The 20,870-nt window shown below is 47.6% G+C and overlaps 1 protein-coding gene across 5 annotated transcripts in view; it reads right to left on the bottom strand.

Annotated features, from left to right (window-relative positions):
• LOC121664023 (collagen alpha-1(I) chain-like) overlaps window positions 1-20,870 on the bottom strand; it is a 225,722-nt gene that overhangs the window by 173,786 nt on the left and 31,066 nt on the right. The window contains exon 1 of one of the 5 annotated variants that reach the window (XR_006015844.1): window positions 2,141-2,263. The exons of the other annotated variants lie outside the window; for them this stretch is intronic. The gene's annotated coding sequence lies outside the window, so the exon portion shown is untranslated. Of the gene's footprint in view, window positions 1-2,140; window positions 2,264-20,870 lie in introns of those variants that run through there. 5 annotated transcript variants of the gene reach the window in all.

Raw genomic sequence — 20,870 nt, 5'->3', positions numbered from 1 at the left:
CTGAATTTTTTACAGTTGTAATTAGCAAGCTGCAGAAGCTGTCAACAATCAACATCAGCCAATCTGTCTGCACCAGGAACCCGACTGCCTGCCAGAAATTGTCTTCGACAGGTTTTTTTCTCCCCTTGCTTCCCTCCATTAAAATTTTCCCTTCAACCCCCCCAACACTCTCATCTCTTTTACCACCAGTCACTAGAATTGAACATGTCAAAACAGTGAGAGACAGAATGACTGACACTTAACTGATAAAGTCATAATTATTTCCTTGCTCCAAAGCTCAGTATCAAAACATGCTGCTGTCTCTCTCTCTCTCTCCAGGCCTCTGTTTCCCTGCCAGTAAAGAAGTAGTGCTGCAGCCCCTGCAGTGACTCTTACCTGAACCCAAACACTCTTTACTTAGAGAGACTAAGATGGTAAAAGAGCCTTTCCAGCTGAAGGCCTGCTCTTTGATGAGCAGGTGCAACTGTTTCCCAATCTTTAGCAGAAGAGCTTGTTACACACTTGACAACATCGGCCGGCTCTCTTTACTCAGAATCACCCAAGCACCCAGCACTCCCAGGCAATGAATTTCTTTTTTCTGTTGTGCCACACCACACAAACAAGAAACAAAGCAAAAACTAACAAAAAAAATCAAAATGAAACCAACAAACTGCAAGCATTTGTTCCTTTCAGTGTCAGCCAGAAACCAATTCTTTTTAAAAACCTGAGAGCATGCAAAGCATCATCCTTGGAGACTACTAGCACCTTGAACCAGATGCTGTACTTTCAGGGTAAAGTGAGGTTCTGTTGTTTGTTGGGGTTTTTTTGCAAGTTTTGTTTTTTTCTCTTGCTGGGTTTTGGTTTGTTTGGTTTTGTTTGGTTGATTGGGGTTTTAAGTAAACTCTCACATTTTTTAAAGCTATTGATCCTCCTTGAAACCAAGTTGTGGCACAGGTAAGATACGTGTCGTTATCAGTTAAGAGCTGGTTCTTAACCTCTGCATTCGTAGCAGGTTGGAATAGATTACACATACTGCAACAAGCAGGGACAGCTGTAAAGGCCTGGGGTAGATGGCTCTCACAGGTGCATCCCTTCATGTAATTGCCATCACCTGAACTCAGCGCAGCTGGGGGCGCTCTCGCTCCCTGCAGCACTGCTGTGCTCACCGCCGGCATCGCCACCAAAGGCACCCACCCATCTGGGGCACAGCCGCGGGTAATGTTTAAAACAAAATACTGCTTGGAAGAGAAGCGCTAACAGTGCACTCCACACGCACTCTGCTACCCACCCTCTACTTAATGCATTAATCCATCTGCCAGCTGAGTAACCACAGTGAAAGGATAAAGCTACATCAAAAAACAATGAACAAAAAAACCCCAAGAGCCTCAACAATTCGTATATCCACCAACAAAAAACGCATGAACTACTCCTTTTCTTCACAAAGCACTGCACAATAGGTTTCATATACAACTCAAGAAGGCAGTTGCAAACCTGGTAGACTTAATGTAGGATTAATGTGCTACTACACATACTTGCTGAGTTACTATCACTAAGTCCCCGTTGTCCTAACAAACAATAACACTGGAATGGAATAGGACACAGGGCGGAAAACCCTTCCCCAGCACTCTTACAGACATAATATTGATAAACTGAACAAATAATGAGAGAAAAATCTAGTTAGCCACACGGAAATATCTGGAGAGTACACCAGAGGAAAGGTTTCTTAGCACAAACCTCACCGGCCTGAAAGCACAACAGGCAAATACAAACAAAAAATGTACTACTCCAGAAAATGAGACTGAAACCGCTCAGCACAATATTGGGCAGAATTCACCGGCTTTGCAAATGACTCCACGGGACGTAAATCCTTTTTTTCCCAGCTAGACCGTGAGACACGCTTCGAGCGTGGGACAGAGCCTGCAAGCCTCGCACTGCCCTTTGGTCCCAAACCTATCTGCTTCTCAACACAGCAAAAACCTTTTTTCCTCAAACCCAGCCTACGAGCCTGGGGACAGCAGGAAGGGTAAAGGACCATCACTTGGGCTCAAGGAACGGCGACCCGCACTCCCATCCCCAAGGCACCAGCATTCCAGACCAGGCACCCTCGGCAGCCCAAAGTGCCGGGAAGCAACCCCTTCCCAAGCAAGTAAAGCCTTCTTACCGACAAGAACCAGCCGGAGCCCCAGGGATCACGGGATGTGAGGTACCAGACTTTCCCGCCGCGCCCTGAGGGCAGCCGCGCGCGCCTGAGGGACCAGACTTTCCCGCCGCGCACCTGAGAGCGCCGCACGCGCCTCGGTTCTAAGGGGGCGCGCGCGGCCACGTGAGGGCCACGTGAGGGCCGCGTGAGGGCCGCGTGAGCACCCCCAGTCACGAGCCAGGGGCGGCGCCCCCTGCTGGCTACCCCCGGCGCGAACGGCGCCTCCCGCCGGGGCACGGAACGTCCGGATAAAATCCTCAACGCTCTCTCCTCATCCTAATACATGAGACTACAAACGAACTAGCGCACGACAGATTAATTCAGATCAATAAACCAAGTGAGGGCAGTACGAAAACCAACACAAGGGAAGCCTAAGAATGCCCTGAAGGTCTATGGCCTGGATTCACCAATGGAATTAAATAGCGAGACATTACGCATCAAGTAGAAGGCAGTCAGCAAGAAACTACTACATATTTATCCAATATTGTTTTGGCTTCCGATGATAAATTTTAAAGTTGAGGAAATTCCCAGTACCTGCCAATCTTAAAATTTCACTAGTAAAAGAGAGTACAACCATTGTAAAGGGGCATTTTTGTTTTCACAAACAGCATTTCAAATGATTGAAACATTCCTCCTCACACTGCTTATTAAAAAAAAAGAGCACAAGGCATCTGTAAAGTGAACCTGAGAGTGCTGTAAACTAAAATTAAAGTATGGAATATCAGGATCCAGGATAGGCTTCTGCTCCAGGAGCTGAACCAGCCTCTGGCCCTGTGCTTGAGGACAAGCCGCTGGTGACAGGCTGGGTGGGACACGCTCCTGCCCTGAGGGCACGGCGTTGCTGCCTTGCACTGTCCATGCTGCCGGAGCATCCAGCCCAGCGAGGTTCTGCACTGGCCTTGGCCAAAAGAACCCTCCCAAAAGGGTTCAGGAAAAGGATTGAGCAAGAGATACAATCATAGAATCACAGAATCACCAAGGGTGGAAGAGACCTGTAAGATCACCAAGTCCAACCATCAACCCAGCACTGTCACTGTAACCCCTAAACCACTAAACCCCATCACCCAGCGCCAGATCCAGATGCTTCTTGAACACCTCCTGGGATGATGACTCCAGCACCTCTCTGGGCAACCTATTCCAGTGCCTGAGCACCCAAACAGTGAAAAAATCTTTTCTAACACCTAAGCTGAACCTCCCATTTCAACCTCAGGCCATGATAAACACACAAACTGCTTCCACGGCAGAGGTCACCTCCCAAAGGCTGGCGGAGGCACACCAGGCTGACAGCAGCATGGAGTTCCAGCATATAAAGACATTTTCCAGAATGACGCAGGGGCGCGCAGCCCTCGGATGAGCCGTGCCGGCTGCCAGGGGGTGCCGAGTGCGAGGCCTCGGCCCGCGTGTGCCAGGTGCCAGTGGGTCCCGATGGGCCCACGGTGCCGCTTCCGTGCCTGGTGCTGCTGGATCGGCACAGAGGCTCTGGAGCAGAACGCTCAGGAGCTAGCGCAGATCCAAAACTTGTGAGAGGAGCAGATGACAGAGGTCAGGGCGTGCCTGGCTGTGCCGGCACCGCGGCGCGAGCCAAGCTGTCCGACTGGCTGCAGGGCGCCCGAGCCAGGCTGTCGCTCTGGCAGCAGCAGGGGTGCCACGGCTGATGGAAAAGGCAGACAGGAGCAGGCATGCCGAGACCAACGGAGTCAAGGGAAGGGATGGACACAGGAGCACCGCGTGCTGTGCAAGCGGTTTGTGTGAGAAGTGTCACCAGCTCCACCAGCTATTTTCACTTCTAAACCCCTAATCTGAAACCTCTGGTTTCAGCTTTCTAATTTAGGGCCCATTCCCTCAAACACAGTGTTTGTCATCTTGGCTTTTTGGTGCTCCCAAGTGCTTTCTCTTTAAAAAGCCCAAGCGAATCCCTGCAGACTATCTGGGGAAAAGAGCAGCACAGGGAGCATCAATCCCAGGCTGGACAAAAACCCCCAAGTCTCACAGCAAAGCAACCCCCTCAGCCAAGGCATTTCTCTGAGCCTTATCCCATCCTGCAGTCTCACCACAAAGGCTGAATTTCCATAGCTGGCATCATATCCTAATTACATAGATTATGCTTCCTTTGGGTTCACTGCAATTAGACAGCCTTAAATTTTATCAGGAGATTTTTTTTCACCTTAAAAATTATCCAGGATTTTCCCAAAATGACAGAAGTGACAGCATGAATTCCCTCTATTAAAATCATCAGAATTAGGATTGAGACTTGAGCACTAGTGCCATATGATGTAGTTTCAACTGTGCATTCCATACATTCCAATGCCCACTGCCTAATCCTGTCCAAATATTAAAAAAAAACCAAAACAAAAACCACCAAGATGTCAATCTTACATGAACTAATATTTCACTTGACCAACAATTTTGTTCTTTAATGCTACAATTAAATAGTTATTCAAAATACCTTTGGAAAAATCATTAGAGTCTTGAAGTCCAGGGATCTGAATAGTCACAAGCTGTACAATCAAGAGGCTTCCTTTTGTACCTTACCTCCTTTGGCCACCTGACAACCAAGCTTCCAGCTAACTTCCATCGTTATCAGAGAAAAGGGGAGGAAGAGGGGTAGAGCCTGGTGCCCCACTGAACTGCACACCAAAACTGCAGTTCCATCAGCTGAGAGCAGGATTTGGTCCTCAACGTTTCTGGGAAACCATAAGGATTCTTAGATTTTTCCATCCCCAAGCAAAGCATTCGATTTTTTTTCTTTTCCTTCCATGTAATTAAATTCTCACCAGTCAAAGAGGGCACAAGAGCAATCTATAGAAGAACAATCCTCAGAAAGAGGATCTGTCGCATAGGCACTCTCTCCTGCACAGCAGCTGGGGTTTAATTGGGTTATTGGAAAGTAAGCATACAAACTAGAGAGATCACATTTCTGATCAAGCATTCAAAACTCTTGTAAATAAGACAACAGTAAATATTTCACATGAAGCATAAACCCATGCCAAGCCATTTCACAAAACAAAACAAAACAGAACAAAAAAGGAAACTGAGCAGACAAGCAAACGTTTCTGTATCCTGGTCTCCTGCCTCAGATACTGTTTCAAGGAATGCTGCTCTTATAGTCCCTGACCTCTTAACAAAGGGCTTGGCCCTGGCTTTCAGTGCTGAATATTATTTCTCCTGGGAATGAGTGATTATGACACTGAAGTGATGGGGAAAATATTTATGACTCAGGAGGGTGACTACGAGAGGGTTTGAAGCATTTTCCCCTTTTCAAACTCTCACGTCCGGTGAAGGAAAACTACAGACCAAGTCTTCTTAAACCCTATGAAGTCTGAAAGAATTGTTTTATCCTTTTCTACTCTGACCAACAGCGAATACACCCTAAGGTGTTCAAGACCCACCCACCACCAAGTACTCATGGCTAATTTAAAAAATCAAGTTGTGTTTAAAATTTTATCGTGACTGTGGAGTGTCTGGAGACCCTGTGTGTGCTGAGCATTATGGGAACATTGCAGACTCCCTCCTCCACAGAAACTTGCCAAAATAGGAATGCCGGAGCAGGGTGAATTTGCTCTGGCTGGTCCTCTTGCCAGTTTGCTTTTCCAAGAGGACAATACACAACTCCTACCTTCCATCTGCTCGTTCACTGGCTGTCCTACAAGGTACTGCCCAGAAGTTAGAAGATGCACTCCAACTTCCACAGCTGCCTCCACACGGGACAAACCAGCACCAAATGTACTTATTGAAAAATCACATTTTCACTCTTCTGGCTTCCTCAAGGAAGGAGCCAGAGGAAAGGTCCAAGTTCAGCTCTTACCAATCATCTTGGAAGGTTTTCCTATCTAAAGGGGCTAGAAGGAAAGCAAAGCCATGTTTACTGGCACTGTCACCAGTGGACAAGGTCCACATGTCATTGAAGCCATGGCTACACAAGAACAGTTACATCACTTGCTTGACAACATTTGTGATGGCACGACAGGGCTAAACCAGTTTAAACACCTCTCTCAAAACCACAAGGAAATGGAGCCATAGGAAATGATGTTCGAAAAGCCATATTCTTCAGCGAGCAACGGTGTCCTGGAGACTGGGTTGTCAAGCTGAGGGATAAAGCCTTGTCACTGTTTGCCATGGGTCCCTGCAGTGTGCACAGAGTTCAGCTGCACGGTGATGCCAATACCCAGCCATGACACACCTGGAGATATTTACCTCTAATCCTTCCCCGTGTTCCTGCCCTTCCCAGGCCAAGGCAACGCATGTACTTGCACAGTGGCCAGCTCACCAAGTAGAGGATATTCCAGGCAAGTGCCTGTATTCAAACACCTGGGAAGTGGGATTCTGATGGACAATATTTACAACATCTTGCCCCAAGCTGGCACCCAGGTGCCTTGTTCTGGCACACCACCCTTGCAGAGGAAAAGCACTGCAAAGCCTCAGGATGCTTTCCCCCTTTGCCAGGAAAAATGGGGCAACGTGCATTAAGCAACAGTGAAAGGAGTCATTAGAAACAGAGACTGGGGGCTGAAGAGGGAACACTGGGCGCCTGCATTTGCACCCATTGCCCACACAGTGAGTGTCACCCAGTCATTCACCCACTGAGCTTCAGCATCTCTTGTTGAAGCTGCCAGCAAGTGTCCCAAAGATGGTAATAGTTTTAGTCAAAATGACTGAGTTCACAAAAAAAAAATCACCATTTTCTTCACTCTTTCGGTCCCGCTGATTATTATGATCAAAGGAACAAAGAAGAGGAAAAAGAAACACGAACCAAAATAACTTCAGCACCAAAACCTTTCAACCCCAAGACCCAGCTCTAAGCTAACGAGCTCCCCAGCATGACTTGCACATTGTCTCAGTCTGAGACTCCAGCCTACAGCCCTGGCAGAGCGTCAGGGAGTTTCTGACACCCTCCTTGTCCAAAGGACCTGCGGCCCAGGTGACTGTGGTGTTTCCTTCACATTTGAATCACGCATAACTCCAGCAGAACCAAGTGCCCTGGACAGTGTTTGTTCAAGGACAACTCACTAGGAATAGTTTGCCTAATTAAATGCACTCCATTCTCCACAGAACAGCAGATCTCTCAGCGCTGGAGAAATTATATCATTTCTTTTCAGTGAGATGGTCATGCTTCTCCAAAAATGTAAATTAATTCCTGCAGGGAAGGAGAGAGAGGTCTGGCCCAAAGAGCGCTATTTGGCATGATCAGCTCTCCTTGCTGTTTCACAGTCATTCCTGCACAAAATCTGATGTGGCAGCTTGTTTGAAACTTGTTCCTTGGGAAGAGGTCATAAGCTGAGCATTGTTCAGAACAGGTCAGGCATCTGATTAAAGGGTGAAAAAACTGAAGTGTTTCATGTGCATCTCTGAGACAGAAGCTTGATGAGGAGAGAGAGCTTGTTTTAGAAGAATGTTGCCAAATACCTCACACGGCGGGCAGCGGCAGACTGCAGGACTGCTTAGAGCAGGGGAAGATTAAATAATTCATACTGTTGGCATGAACGAATAGTCAGTATTGTTCTTCTGTACTTCAGGACAGGTTCATGCTGGAAAAAAGCCCCTCTTTAAAAGGGAGATAATATGAAACTGTGCCAGCCCTGAAGAACTGAGAGTCAAACCAGACAAGAATAAAAAAACATCTTGAAATGATCTGCAAAACAAAGGAGAGGCAGATCATCTGCTTATCCCAGGTCTTGTACCACCCCAGTGGGAAAGGAGAGCTGAATTCCCATGTCCTGAGCCCCAGCTCCGTGACTGTTTCCCCAAGGTTTTCCTTCCATCTGTTGTGCTTTTTGCAGTGTGTGGGGAAAAAGAAATCCAGGGCTTTACTATGTTATGTGTTGTTGCTCTTACACATTCCTGTCAGCTCCATGTGAGCTGTGCTGTCCCAAACTTTAGAGGCTGCAGCCTCCAGCCTGGTGACATTACCAGGCTGCTCTCACCACTGTTGAACTGGAGCTGTCATGCACTCCAAAAGTATCAGGCAAACAGCCATGTGCTTCCTCTCCTCCTCTCACTCTGCTCTTCTCCTTCCGACTTTGTCGTGACGCTATTCTGGGGAGCGACCTTAAAAGAGAAATTCCTTGTTCCGTGCAGTGCTGGTATAATACAGGTTTCCTCTTGCCAGACCCACACACTCTCCTGGTCAAGCCCTGCAGTGTGCTGCTGGGGGACTCAGAGTTATTTGCATCTGGGATGCAGCAGCAAAACCATTTGAGAGTCCCCTGTAAATGCTGAAGTAACTGCAAGTTAGGAAAAAAATCAATTCCAGTATTTCCAAGAAGAAAATGCTTAGGAAACAGAGTGGGGAGAAACAAAGTAAAACATGAGAAATCAGAGTTGTCTGAGAGGCATGAAATGCCACTAAAAAAACAAAATCTGATTAATTTTTCAAGGATGATTTCCTGATCAACAGCTGCACAGAGAAGGGATGGCCCAAGTTATCAAGGGCAAGCACGTGGTCCTTTGCTACACCTTCCCTGGGAAGCTTTGCTGCACTTCCCAGGATCTCCTGCTCTCCTGGGTGCAGTCCCCTCCCAGGAGCTGAGCTCAGCACTGCATGCCCACATGCCCACTGAATCAGCAAAGGTCTTCCAGGATCTCTGACCCTGCATTCCTCAAACCTCTCTCACTCCTTAGAGCATTATGTCCCTCTAACCTAGAGAGCACCAAATAAATCTCTCCAGCTGTTAATTCCAGGCAGGCTCTTGCTGAGAGTTCCCTGGAGCATAAGGTGCTACTTTCTCTAGAGTACACCAGCCTCAACTGAACTGTAACCCGACCACTTCTCCAGTGAGAGCCTAGAGCTGACAGCAGGGACCTCCAGTCCCCCTGCTGCCCTGCAGGAGTGACAGGAGTGAACCCTCAAACCCGTGGTCTGGTCTGTACAGTTCCACACAGGAACTGGCGGATACCATTCATGCCGCTTAAAGTACAATTGTTGTGCCTTACCAGTTGGGCTACCAGCATGCAAAGCACTGGAAATACGGGGAATATTTAACAGACACTTAGAAGTCCTCAGGTGAGGCATTTATTATTAAGAAACCAGAAAGTCATGAGGAGCCCAAGTAGGGCAATAATGCTGCTTCTGACACATACGTTTTGCCTGCAGCCGTCAATACAGTGGCTCTGAAAAAACAACCAACCAACCATATCAGCACCCCACACAGCTCCTCACCTCTTACAGTGCTGAACTCAGCCCTGGGAAGAGCACAGCTCTGGCCTGAAAAGCACCCCAAACATCTCCTCTTTAGCTGAGGCTTCAGCCTGAGCAGGTTTTTTTGCAAAGTAAGATCAATGTTGGCTGCAGAAATGACAAAGGTTCCAAATCACCTTTTGAAAAACCAACCAAAAAGTTGGTTTTTATTAGAGTGCAAAGCATTGGCAAAGTGAGGAGGACACAGGTGAATTGCACTCCCCCATGCCTTTCCCTTCTGCTCTTTAGAACCACTTGAAGGACTTCCTCCTGCTCCCCCCCAGTTAGGAACACTGCTCTCTCATGAACTCTCACACTCCCCTGTTTCCTCATTGCAGTCTCCAGCAAAATGTCAGAGGAAAGGAAAAGTGACAAGCTCCTAAGAAACTGAATAGCTCATTCTGTTTGAATATCGCATTAACCCCAAGCTCTGCTGCTTCATTTGTCAGCTTTTTCAGCACTCTCCATCTCTGCAGCCCCCCTGACCCAGGCGCTCTGATTAGCCATGATCAATGTGCACATTTGTGGGAGCTCTGTGCACACTGCTGGACCCTCGGCCTCGCCCACTCATGCAGATAATAACGGCACTTCGAGTCACTTGCCCATAACTCCAAGCTTCATTAAACAGGGGGATGTCACCAAAAGTCCCTTTAACTGTCTTTTCGTTTGCCCATAAGGGAAAAATTGACAGTGCTGAAAAATGGGTTTTGGAATATAAATAAGCCCTGGTTTGGGTATTGCAGTGAATGTCTGCAGTTGCCTGAGCCCCCGTGCAGGAGCCTCCTCACTGGCATGGGTGGGAGAAGAGGCGGATGTGCGGAGTGGGGAGACTGCACGGAACCACCCCCCGGGTCAGGAACAGCTTCCAAAGGAATGGTTTTCCCTGCACAGAGCAGGCTCTGGGCAGAGAGTCCTGTCAGTCACCTCTGCTGCTGGCTGGCACACTATTTTCCATCTACCCTAAAAATGAAATAAAAGTCTGATGAAGCATCAAGGGGAAAAAAAGATAGAAAAAACTGGGTATTTTCTCAAAGCGATGAAACCCAAAACCCACAATCCCCCAAACCCAGTCCTTTGCATTTCCAAGCCATGCCAGGTATTTCCCTGACAGTCTGTTCACAGAGGTCTGAACCCCAATGACTGTACAGAACTACTTCTTATCTGCCCCCCAGATGTCCAGGACTATTCTCATTTGATCCCTGAGAAGCAACTTTCTACAGAGCTCTGTACACATCATCCCTCCACTCTCTCAGTGGATCTGAGCTGGAAATGCTTTCCAACAGAGCCTTAGGGCAAGCCCCGCACCCCTTCCCTCCCCATGAACATCTCCCAGTAGATCCTCCCATACACTGCACCCAAGCATTGTGCCTGTCCTATTCCGGCACATTCCATGATGCAGACAGGCTCCCATTGATTTCCATGGACTCCAGAGCAGGTTCATGCACTGTCACCTCTGCTGGGAAGAGTTACAGATTCAGGGCAAACAGGAGCCCCTTCCTTTGGGAGACTCCTGACCCCAGACAGAACTTCCCTTGCCTCCAGAGCACAGCCTGCAGAATGAGCCACTGTCTTTAAAACAAACACTCCAATGCCGTGCTTCTCATTAGCCCCAGACTTTTGTCCCCTTATTCATGGGAAGGAGCACCCTGCCCACGAAGCAGTCGTTCCAGTGCTCTGCCTGAATAGGGACTTGTTTCTCCGTCGGAGCCCGTGGCTCTGCTGGGCTGAACTCCCCAAATTGCAGCAATTATTCTGGCTGAAACAAGACACAGAGCACATCGGGATCAGGCCACAAAGACTCCAATAAAGGCAACAAGCACATAATAAAGGCCCATGACAACCGATCCTTACAAAAGGCTGTCCCTAGAGAGTGATGTATGGCAAGAGTTTTCAGCACGGTGCTCCCTGCTTTATCCGGACCCAGTCAGCCCTGAAGCTGCGATGATTTCTGTGCTTTGCTCTCGTTTTCTCCCTCCCGGCAGTACTGCCCATGAGACAAGGGACAGACTGAACGAGGCCAGCAGCCTCAGCAGGAACACTTCTATCCCAAACCTGCCCCTCCTGTCCTGCTGTAAAAGTCAGGGAAGATCTGAAAGGAGGAGCAAAAGGGAGGAAAGGAATGCTGGACACAAAAAAAGAGAGGGGGCAATAAAGATTACATGCTTGTGCTGTTTGAGGGAAGGCAGCCTGAATATACAATGGGAGCGCAGCCTGAACCCCAACACCTGCTGGATGTAATGGACTCTGAAGTGTTGTTTCGGAATTAATCAAGTCATTTAAAATCATAGCTGTAGTCTCCATTCACTACTCCTGTGCATAAACGCACTGATCCCGATACTCATCCATGTCGGGTGACTTGAGCAATATATCACCATAATTGCCATTTTAGGGCTGCAAATTAGAGCTAAAATAACCAGATGCAAAAGAGATGGCCATATCATACTCTCAAGATGGATCTACAAAGTTCAAGGAGAGTTCAAGCATGGAAGAGGCAATAGAGAGGGGTCAAGTGTAAGGAGATTGTTCATGTTCAAGAGGAATTAACTTTACAAATATATTGTTTCTGAGGTGGTAATTGTACCATCTTACAGCTATTCATACCTCATTGAATCTTTGCATTCTTCTCAGCCATTAGAGTGATTGTTCCTCATTGAAATAAATTTGATTTTGACAAAATATTCTGTTTTAAAACTGCAACTAATTTCCCAAAGATTTTCTGCTTTCAAGTAATTCCTTCTGAAACCACAGAGCACAGAACCAGGTATGAGATCTTCAAACTACAGGCTTAGCATCCATGGGCATGGCAAAAGCACTGAGACTGCCAACTCAATTATTATCAGGGAGATTAATGGAGCTGGGAGCTTGAGATCTCATCAAAAAGAGCCTTTAGAGTGCTGCTCTCACCCAAAATAATACAGTGTGACTGTGGGCCTGGTCCGGAAGCTTCGAAGTGTTCAAACACTTCAGCTACCACGGATATTACAGTTACCAAACACAGAAATGCCTTTCAGCAGTCAAGGATAGTATTCCCCACACAACTTGATGAACAAAAGTTCACATAAAGAGCCAAGTCAGTTGTTCCTGAAGAAATCAAGTGACAGAGCCTCAAGAGCATCAAGGCAAAGACCGTAAGAGTGGGAACAAACTGTCCTGCCTTGTTTGGCCAAGGCTTACAGCCAGGTGATGCCCCACAGTAAAACAAGCACTCCTGCTCTCAGAAGACAGCAGTCCTACACACCTCTGCAAACCAAAACAAAAGGCATTCCAATCAGCTGTAGGGGAGGTGTCTATGGAACTTCTAAGCCACTCATCAGCATTCATTTAAGAAATCGCTTATCTTTTACGCTTTAGAGTGAGCCCATTAATTGTGCTTCTCTTTCCCAGCTTCAAATTGCATCACTTAAAGTCTTATTTCAGCTTATTGCTGAATCACCCCCAGACCTAAGAATTACTGGCAGCATCTAGTAAGTCACCTGCACAGCCAGAGAAAGCACACTTCCCATTGTTCCTGTAAGGCTGGGTAAGTCTCCCCTGCAAAGCTGTGATTCCAGCATGCTGCTGCTACACCCCCAGGAGACAAAGGGGCAGCTTCCATCCCTGTAAATCAGCCCAGCACCATTGTGCAGGGAGAGCCGTGCTAATTCATCCTGCGAGGAGCCGGTGACCTGAGCCCTCCCCACAATGGCAGTACAGAGAGCTAATGTGCTATGGGTTACTTGGTAATTCCTGCAGCATAATTGGCCAACATGGAAACGGTAGGAATGATTGAAGTTCATAACTAATTGCAACCATTACCGAGACAGCATTATTTATGATTAACTGCATGTAGTAGGCCTGATTCTGATTTCGCTCACATCTCATTCCAGGCAGTTGTTTGACAGGTAGCTGGTGATGGTTTTCTTCTGGAAGAGGCTCAGCCTCATGGCTACAATGGTGTTTTCAGCATATCAATTCTTCGTCACGCTGAGAACATCAGGAAAGCAAGGGGTTTAGGGCTTGAACTCTAGGCTGAGGGGGGAGAAGTCTGCATTTAACTTGTTCTTTCATTGCCTGACAGCAGAACTCTGCTAGCCCACTCCTGGTGCTCCAGGCAGCCTGCTGACCTGTCTGCTCCTTTACTCCCACGTTTACCTGGCTGTCAGGTCGGGTGGGACTTCTGCAGCCTCAGAACTTGACAGGTTCAGCACTGGCAATTACCTGTGTTTCAAATCCTCACATGCTGCTTTATATGGAATGGGAAGAGAGAAGGCAGATTGCCTCAAAAAGCTTATGTGCCATTTACAGTTCAAAATAGACGGCTTCCATTCCCATTTCTTCCAGAGGTCTGGCCATTGGGTTTCAGCAGGAGTTTTTGGGAACTGGCCTCCCTTGGAAGTCTGCTTTCAGCTGCTGGTGCTCAGTACATAAACCCAGCTGGAGGGAAGGCGGCTCAGGGCAGCGTTACTTGGGTACTGCCCTAAACACAGACTCATACACAAACGTACAAGGATGTGCGTGTGCGCATACATCATATGTATGAAAATCAAGTCTCCCTAAAAGTGTCCCAGTTGGACACACTCATTACGTTTGATGCAGCCAGGTCAGAGCCTGGAGGCCCTTGTACAGAATGAACAGTTCCATATCTTTATTTAACTGAGAGGCCTTGTCGAAAAACCATCACCTGCAAATTGTAATTTTTCTCCACCTTTCATAAACACCAGCAATAGCACAGCCCTCTCTGCCCCTCTCTTTTTCTTATTCAGGATATCAGGCAGATAAGAGTTATCAGTAAAGGTCATCCTCAATTTCTGTACAGAAATGATCTGTCTCCGGTATGTAATAAACATTTATCCATGCCTTTATTAGCTATATTGGATCTGACAGTTCTGCTAAACCATTTTCTTTCATTTTGCTAGGTCATGACGGTTAATGCTGCTAAAAAATCTCATCACTGCTTTTGATCGCTGTATTGTCTTCCTGGTGTTAGCAGGATTTTGTAAAGGTAAGCACTGGCTGGAATGACCTATTAAAGTTACAGCCCGTTGAGCTCCTGGCTTTTTCTCCCCACAATAAAAAGCGAAGGAGTGCAAAGCATAAATTCTACTCTCGGGGTTATATTTAGTTGGGCAGCTGACATTTAGGAGAGCAGCCACTTCAAGCCCACTTTGCATTGGTTTCGCTCCATCTTTTTCACATCCTCGAGTTTCTGAAATGGTGCTGGAAGCCACAGCACGGCAAATGAGCACAATTAGTGGGACCAGGAGGTGATGTCCCAGTTAACCCCCACCATGCCAGCCCTGTGTTAGGCAGCTGCTCAGAAAGCAGTGGCTCGGCATAAAGCCACGGGGAATACCAGAGAGTACAAATACCCTGCTGAGCCTTCCCAGAACTGGGATCTGCAAAGGCAGCAACAGGAATGCAGCTATCTCTCGTACACCTGGGCAAGGCACATGGTCAATGCAAGTCTGCCAGCCTCTGGAGGAAGTTCAGTGTGAGTTTAATGTGCTGTTCCGTGCAGTGAGCAGAGGCCCCCTCAGCCTGCTGTCCTGCCAAGCACAGCAGCCAGAAACAACAGGTTCACAAGGTACAGGTATCCCTTGTGATGGCTGGCAAGAGAAACTTGCCCTCAGAAGGAACCTGCATTGAGTTGTGTACAGCTTACACACAGTTACAAAGCCCAAAAGACCACTCTACTAGGGGCAGAACAGGGCCATATGGGGATACTACAGCCACAGTGACTGCACTGGAGCTACCTTAAACATCTATAGCTAAAAACTACCTTCTGCCTGCAGCCCTGTTTTCAGGCTGTAACAAGGGCTTGAGATCAGTGGTACAAAAGGGCACATCATCACTTTCTGTAAGCAATATATGGCTTTTCAGCTTCCTCAAGCAGCCCCTTATTTGGCAGCAACAACCCACGCTGTTCTGTTCTCTTCTCCAGCTGTACCCAGCTGTAGCTTCACCAGCTTCCAAAAGAAAACAGGAATGGATGACTGTAGCAACTCACAAGAACAACAGCAAAATATTTTCCCAGTCTCCACGACAACAGGCATATCAAAGAGACAAATCTCTCTGACTGCTTCTTCCCATGCTCTCCATCTCCCTGTGTCCTGCCAGTCTGTGTTCCCCACCGCCCCATGTGATGTGTACCCATGGCAGAAGAACAGCTCCTACCTTCCTGATAAAAATGACTGGCAACCTTGTATACACAGGGGCTGGTGCCCCTGCTGCCAGGACAGCCCCGGGGAAATGCAGGAATTCCCAGCCCTGGCTTTCCGCTTGCCAAAAATACCACAGCTTCCAACAAAGGATGATCAAGGGTGTTAACCCTGCTGCCCCAGCTGGCTCAGCCCAAACCTTGTTCCCAGTACCCCCGTTCTGAGGGAGAGACCTCTCTTCCTTGTTCCTGGGTGGCCACCCAACGTCAGCAGCTCCCTGTGATAATTCATGACCAGGCACAGCCAGTGGTGAGGGCTTGGCAGCAGGGGCTGCTCAGACTCCATTATCCTTCTCTCCAGCCCGAGTTGGAAAGGGCAGACAATAGACACACAGCCCCAGAGATGCACTCTGACCCCAATGCCTCAGACCACCAGGCTGCTAAGCAACGGGCAGGACCCCTGTGGTCATGGGAATCTCCAGCCTGTGTTTAAAATTAACAGTTTGTTGGTGAGCTTGGCCTAGGCTGGCTCTAACACTTTCAGGTGTACACCTCTCTGCAAGACGTTCTCACTCCGGATACAGACAGACATGCAAGCATAAAGAGAGGAAGAGAGAATGCCTCGGAACAGCTTTCGGATGAGCAGACACTGCCTGTGATTTTTCATGCATAGCTTTAGATTAGCTGATAAACCAAAATGTGCTACCGAGCCCTTTCATACTATAAACAGGCAGATCTGTGCCTTGTTGAAGACAGCAGTTTAGGCCCAAGGCTCTGTTTCCTGTATTCTGCTTAAACACAGTAAAGTGGTTTCTGTTGGCTGGGAGCAACTCACATGCTCCAGAGAATTCGTGCTCAGCAGCCAACTTTGACAAGCTCACCTTGTACAGCTCCTCCTCTGCACATCCCAACAGGTCTCAGAGGGGATTATGGAACAACTGGTTTGGAAGGGCCAGTCTTCTGGGAAGATGGCAGTCCTGACTTCTCTATGACCAAGCCGATTTGTGCAAAGAAATGAGAACACCTCATGGACCGATTTGCCAAGTTACTTGTCTTTACGGTGAGACACGTAACATATCCCGCTATATGCTGATGGATTGGAGAACAAACAGTGCCAAAAACTAAAATCCATACCCGGATAATGCCTGTAGTTAATGACTACAGTATGTGACAGTTCAAATCCACCAAGTCAACACTGAGCTGATCTGCCTTCCCTGCCTGTTTCCACTAAGCAGGTTGGCAAAGAAGGAGAATGGCTGATCTACTAACATATTTAACACAACCTTGAACTAAATTACATCCAAAAGCCAGAAGCATGCCTCATTTTAGTAGTCAAATCATTTATTTCTAGGACAAAAAAATAAAAACATAACTCCCAATCCTGCCCTGAAGTCATTACCAGCATGATCTTCTATTCGAAGTCTTGCAAAATGCTCAAGGAATGGCCCTCGTGATTTGGCCAAAGCAAACCAGGCACTCAGCAGCTCTGCGCAGGCCAGAGGAAATGCAGATCCCAGTATGAGAAGATTAAATTATTATGGCTTTTGCAACAGGGGGCACAACTGCGAGTGGCCCCCTTCCTCTGCTGACCAGGCTGTGCTCCTTCCTGCCGTGAGCACTCACTGTCATACCGAATATTGGCAGGCTTTGATAATAATAACATTGTCAAGATAATAGCAGGGAAGTTTCAGTAGAAACTCCATATTCAAGAGCCAGCTGTGCACAGCCCCAGTTGCTTCTTCTGAGAAGATGCCTTCAAAAAGCAAAATTCAGCCTAGCTTCTGAGGGAAAAAAAAAAAAAATTCCCCTCCCCAAAAGTAAAAGAAAGGAAAGGAGGTTATTGGACAAGAGAGGGATGAAGACCATTTCCTGGAGATGTTATTATTGCATGAGTTTAAATTTCTTTTTGTTCTCAAAGGCATTTTGGTCACTGCAAGCAAATAACATTGCAAACAGAGAAGCAGGCCTTAAATCAGAGAATAATTATCTTTGTGAGGTTTACTGGTTGCTCTGATCGAGTTGGAAGAGTTTGGGAGCTTTTCTCCCTCATCCACCTTCTTGCATGACATAACCACTCAACAGCTCATTTGAGGTGGGACATAATGTGATTTTTTGCAAGAATGGTACTATTGTTGAAGACCAAAAAATCTGTATTTCTTAGCATTTTGGCAAACTTGCTCCTTTGTCCACACAAAATAATGGCTTAACAAATGAAAGGAGAAAAAAAAAGTCTGTTCTCTCTCCTCTTTGCCCTTTCCCCCTGTTTCAGACTGTGTCATCCTGAGTCACCCAGGCCAAGGGCTTCAAAACTCTTGAGAAAAAGCCCAGCAAGGTGAATGTCATGCACCGAGCCGTCAGGGCACTGGAAGCCCACCCTCTCCTACACTGAGGGCAGCCCAGCAGCCCACAGGCACTGAAGGGCTGAGCTATGGCCGTCACTTCACCTGCCTCTTCTGTGCTTTTTGCTCACCTTGGCCTCATTCTACACTTTAAATAGTTTTCTTTTTAAGGTCATCTGAATTCGAGTAGTTTCTCCAGTGCCTTACATGCCTTTCCAAATCTGTTGAGACATAAAAATTAGATATTTACTTCTAGGTTCAGGAACTTTTGGTCAATGGACTGCACTGAGCTGTGCTGGTCTGTAACCTCAGTCCCAAAGGCCTTTTCACCGAGTGAGAGAGAGAGAGAGAGGATCAGAGTTAAAACCACCTCAAGGAAAGCCAGCCTTCACTCTCTCTTGCTCACACCTCTGAAATACTAACAGGTGTGTATATAGTCCTTTAGCCTAACTCAACTCATAGAGTGCCAGTCACAGCCCAAAAGGCATGTGATGGAATCCCACAACGTTTTAGATCATTTGTCCTGAGCAGGGTTTACATGTTTCCGGCCCTTGCAGGAGTCAGAAGCAGGTAGTGGAGGCACAGAAACCTACCTGTGCTTCCCATAAACTGGGGATGTGTCTCTTCACTGGCTGGTGTCCTGTAGAGTTATTTACACAGCAAGAGTGACGTGAGCATAAATTACCAAGCAGTGAAATGCCTTCCCTGACTCTCATTTGCAGTGCATTGCTGTGTGAGCAGGAACCAGAGCAGAAGATGCAGTACAGAACAAAACCCCACAGGACTGAGCTGGAGCCTCAGGCCAGAACCACTGGAGAGAACATTTCTTGAAGGTGGGAGGCTACTGAGGGAATTACAGTCTCTAAAAGAAATAAACAACGAGCAGAAATGTTAGCTAACTGGATGTGCCTAGGAGAAATAAATACTAAAATAAGAATGTCAAGTCCGACCCTTGCTTCTGGCAGTACTGCCTTCTTTGGAGGGGGTTGAAAAGCAGATCACAGTGCTAATAATCCATCATTTCCTCCCATGCACCAATCCAGATAATGATGTCCCACCACCACCTTCCTATCAGGAGACTAAAATACAACAAAACATTTATTAAATGCTTTCAAATACACCCTATAATTCTAGCAGGGCAAAGACAGAAATAGATAAATTGCAAACAAAATACGTCTCAGCAGCACAGCCGCACTGCCCCGTAAGCACCAACCCCAGGCAATGGGTCACCTGCACACTCAGGTCTTTCTGCCTTTGGCACTCCCATGCCTTGGACAGCCAGTCTCCCATAGGAGGCCAAGGAAGGGGCTGCCTCAACCCCCAGTACTGGGAGTAGCACTCCCAGCTCGAGTCAAGAGAGTGGAAAGAGCCTGAACTCCCGGACAACTTTATTTCTTTCCCTCACTCGCCAGGCTCTGCTCCTGTGTTTTAGTTCTGAATTCCTGCTGTGTCACTCACTTGCCCTTCGGGGGTAACAAATGGACACCATGATGCCTTGAGGAAGGAAAGGTATCAGCAGAGCATGAGGAAGAAATCCAAGGGATAGATAGCAAGGAATAAACTCCAATGTTTTAGTCCAAAATGTAGGAGTCCTTGTACAGCACATAGGTTTCAAGGGGTTTCCTGGCTTTTTTCTGTGTCTTGGACAAGCAAGGGAGCAGGCATTTTGCTGGGAGCTGCTGAGTGTGGAAGGGCAACTTCAGGATTCGGGCCCACAGCCCAAGTGTATCCCCAAGCTGGCTGCTCTCTCCTTTGGGAGGGGCACTGTGGGACAGGCAGGAGAGAGGGAAGGAGGGAGGCTTTTCTTTACACTTGTGCTGTGCTGAATGTGGACCATCTGTGCCCCCAGCTGGAGTGCTGGAGATGGTCTGGCACTTGAACCACACCATATTTACAGATCTAAACACAAATGGCTACTGCCTGATTGTTTCATGATTCATTAGTCAGACAAGCTCTCCTCTCCCGCCAGCACAGCTGTTACAGAGTAAACCTTTGTCACTTAATAGGCCTGATTATTACTTTCCATCAAAGGTATTGATCTGTGTCATCTCTACTTAAGGGAAAAGGGGAGAAGCGAAAAAGGGACCAAAATGTGTCGGGAAAACAAGAAAGGGGGGGAAAAAAATTCCAAACAAATGACATTTGTGTAGTGAGTAGGGGCAGCGGTCAATGCGTTTCATCTCTCCTGGCTGTACTGTATTCATGTATTCATTTGCCACGGTGCCGAGGTTACTCGTGGAGATGAAACGTCTCACATGATGTGGCGCTCCTTGCGCCGCACCAGACTGCTGCAGTCACACAATATGGCCATGCATATAATTGGTCGGCCAAAGACACAACGTGAATTAACAAACAGTATTTTAAAAAAATAGAAATCAATTAAGACACGCAGCAGAAGGTAAAAATACAGGTTCATCTCCAAATGGCACTGAAGAGATTGATGGCGAGACTTGGGTGAGCGGCCCCAGGGTTGAGGCCTCGACCGCCCTGGTCGGTGCTGCTACCCCAGTTTACACCCGTGGAGAAGCTGGCCCTTTTTGTTCAGCACACGGGCTCGGGTGGGATGTGGCTGTTACATCATTGCCATGCAGTGTTTTACCACAGCCTGAGAGCTCCTCGTTGCTCCGCAGCCACCTGCCAAGCTGCCATTGCAGAAATCCAAGGTTATTGTGGATGCACTTGCTCCACGGGCAGAAGGAGGTTTGCACCAGCCAGACTGGGAGTTTCACGGCCCCTCTGACTCCCAACACCGCCACCAGCAGCATTTTTGCTTCCTGCTGCACACAGCCTGCCAGCAACCTGGCGGGCAGTTCAGAGCCACAGATGTGGCAGTGGGGAGCAAGCAAGATCTCCAGCAAAGAGTTTCACTCTTTCCATTTTCCTTGCATTTAAGGGATCATCTCTCCTGATGCCAATTCCCAAAGCCCTTGGCCAGTCCTCTTTCACACCAGGTGAAGGTCTGGGAGGTACAGGACAGAAAAGGAGTATGGTGAAGACTGCTTGGCTTGTACCCACAGCAGCAGAACAGTGTCCACAACTGGG

Source organism: Corvus kubaryi, unplaced genomic scaffold, assembly GCF_017639235.1.
Source record: "Corvus kubaryi isolate FWS band 111438036 unplaced genomic scaffold, C.kubaryi_AGA036_p1.0 37292, whole genome shotgun sequence".
Classification (NCBI taxonomy): domain Eukaryota; kingdom Metazoa; phylum Chordata; class Aves; order Passeriformes; family Corvidae; genus Corvus; species Corvus kubaryi.
This window is presented reverse-complemented; position numbering and strand designations above follow the sequence as displayed.